Here is a 2,869-nt window from a genome sequence, read left to right as displayed (position 1 = left end):
ATTCAACGGAGTCGCATTGCGTAATCAGAACTTTAGGGGAGATTCGAATAGCACGCCAGAGGGCGGGTTGGCATGGCGGTTCACTTCGAGGAAACGGGGTCCGTTCTCAACATGAGGCGCTTTACTTCGGATAATCAGGGTCCGTTCTTAACATGTGGCGGTGAACTTCGAACATAAAGGGGCCGTTGTCAACATGTGGCGGTTTAGTTCGAACAACCAGGGTCCGTTCTCAACTTGCGTGCAATACCCATTCTACAATTTCTAGTATGCCATCTAAGCAATGAAAATTGCACTGGGCAGGATATCCAGTCAGCTTACAGTAAACTACGGTTATAACGAACTTAAAGGGACTGCTAATTTTAGTTCGTTATAACCGTAGTTCGTTATAAGCATATATACAGCATAACTACAATAGTCGGGACCACAAAAGTAAGTTCGTTATATCCGTCAGTTCGTTATAAGCGCGTTCGTTATAACCGTAGTTTGCTGTATATGATATGACCTCTGATGTGAAAGTCGCCTATTAAAAAGAAGAAAGCATGCACCCCTTGGCGCATTTAACCTTGTCGCTATGGGAACAGCGTCTTATGCTATCATAAATATGCTGGATAATTGACCCCGTTCATAAAAGCATAAACAATTGATGCACATAAATATGTGAACAAAGTATGCATGCTGGGTAGTAACCGTCCATAAACAATAAGTCTAAACGTAGTGTATGCTATTCATGAAGTCTGACGTGAGCACGCATGGTTTCTATATTGTAAATTGAAACATTAATTAACAGACTGTCTACTGTTGAAAATAAAATATTACCTCAAGCAGTGATGCATTTAGGATTGACAATGTGTTACTATATACTACTCAAAAGAAGTTAAGGAACGCCCGATTCTTTCATATCATCATAGTTAATCTATGCCATGTGAGAATGAAAGAATAATTTCTTGTAATGATAGAATCGGGTGATCTTTAAATTCTTGCGATGAAAGAATCAGGTGTTCTTCAACTGCTTGTTATGTAATAATCGGGTGATCATTAAATTCTTGTAATGAAATAATCGGGTGTTCTTCAACTTCTTGTAATGAAATAATCGGGTGTTCTTCAACTTCTTGTAATGAAAGAATCAGATGTTCTTTAACTTCTTGTAATGATATAATTTGGTGTTCTGTCACTGTTTTGGTAGTATACTTCTACAAAGTATGCGACCCTTTTTAATTTCAAATAACGCGCGTGTACAAATATCACACCCTAGAGGAATATGTGCGATCCTGGATGGTCCAAATTCCCGTGGCTCCTAAATTTGTTGTGCAGAGTTGCGTCCCTTAGGCGTACCAGGATCCTATGGTCATAGGTTCAAATGCCAAATTCGTCAAGATTATGACCACTGATTTGTCAATACTATATATATGGTAAACGTCCAAGAACTGAATCACGTTGTGCTTTCTTGTCACATTAAGTAGACATGCTCAAAACGTTCCAAGTCTGGCTAACTTTCAACTGTGGGCCATAACAAAGTGAACTAGTCAATGTAGTACACTGTTTGAATAGTTCATTGCAAGTATATTTGGTCTGTTGAGGCCGTTTGTATATTAGTGACAGCCAGTAAACGTAATAGGGGTTCAAATGGACACACAAATGGAAAAGAACGAGTACCGAGAAGTCATCATTTTTTTCACTTTGGAGAAAAGTACTGCCCAAGAAATTCATGACCGCATATCACAAGTGTATGGGGGATAATTACTATTCCACTGTTACACGTCGGGCAGCTATGTTTAAGGTTGGAAGAACAAGCCTCGGTGAGGACACCAGATGAAGACGTACTTCAACTTCCATCAATGAAGATTCAATCAATTTATACTGTCAGATAGATGTATTACCATTGCTGAACTTGAGGAAGACATAGGTTTGAAACATGTATCCACTGAAATTATTAGTCATGAATATTTACAGATGAATAAGATATCTGCTCGTTGGGTGCCACAGTTTCTAAATTCTGATCTTAAGGAAAATAGAACTGATATTGCCAGAGAGAATTAAGAGCTAATTGAGGAGGATTTCGTCAAATTCAAAAAGAGATTATATAATTAGTAACGGGTGATGAAACATGGGTCTACCACTATGATCCCGAGTCAAAACGTCAATCCATGTAATGGCACCATTCCACTTCTCCGGCACCAAAGACATTCAAGTTTTAGACATCAGTGAAGAAAGTTATGGCCACTGTATTCTGGGATGCAAAGTTGTTGATTACTTAGAAAGCCAAAAGACGATTACCGGTGCCTACTATGCTGATTTGCTTCATCGCCTGAGAAATTCTATGAAAGAAAAGCGTCGAGGAATGCTGACTGCTGGAGTTCTACTACTTCAAGACAATGCCTCTTCTCACACCTCTCGAGTTGCAAAGACTGCTGTGCGACAATGTGGGTTCGAAGAGCTTCCTCACCCTCCATACTCGCCAGACCTGGCACCAAGTGATTTCCACCTGTTTCCTAAACTGAAAGAACACCTCGGTGGAAAGCGCTATGACGACAACGATGACCTCAAAGCGGCCATGAATGGGTTTTTTTCAGGATTTTTTCAGAAAACGTCTTCCGGACTAAAATTGAAAAGCTTCACTATCGATATGAGAAGTGCATTGAAAAGCGGGGAGATTAGGTTGAAAAATAAAATTAAAAACACCTTCACAATTGTTGGTTTTATTTGTTAGGCTCAGAACCTTTTGACCAGCTCTCGCACTACCCGAAGCGACATTAAACCCACCTCATTCACTCACTCACAGAACAGAGACCCACTTTCTTGCAGATTACAACACATGACATCGATTAAAACGCATTCAAGTTCATGTCATTCTCAATACTACAGGTATTAG

Source organism: Haliotis rufescens, unplaced genomic scaffold, assembly GCF_023055435.1.
Source record: "Haliotis rufescens isolate VD_foot unplaced genomic scaffold, xgHalRufe1.0.p SCAF_4, whole genome shotgun sequence".
In the NCBI taxonomy this organism is placed as follows: domain Eukaryota; kingdom Metazoa; phylum Mollusca; class Gastropoda; order Lepetellida; family Haliotidae; genus Haliotis; species Haliotis rufescens.
The sequence above is the reverse complement of the archived record's forward strand: the minus strand, read 5'-3'. Positions refer to the sequence as shown.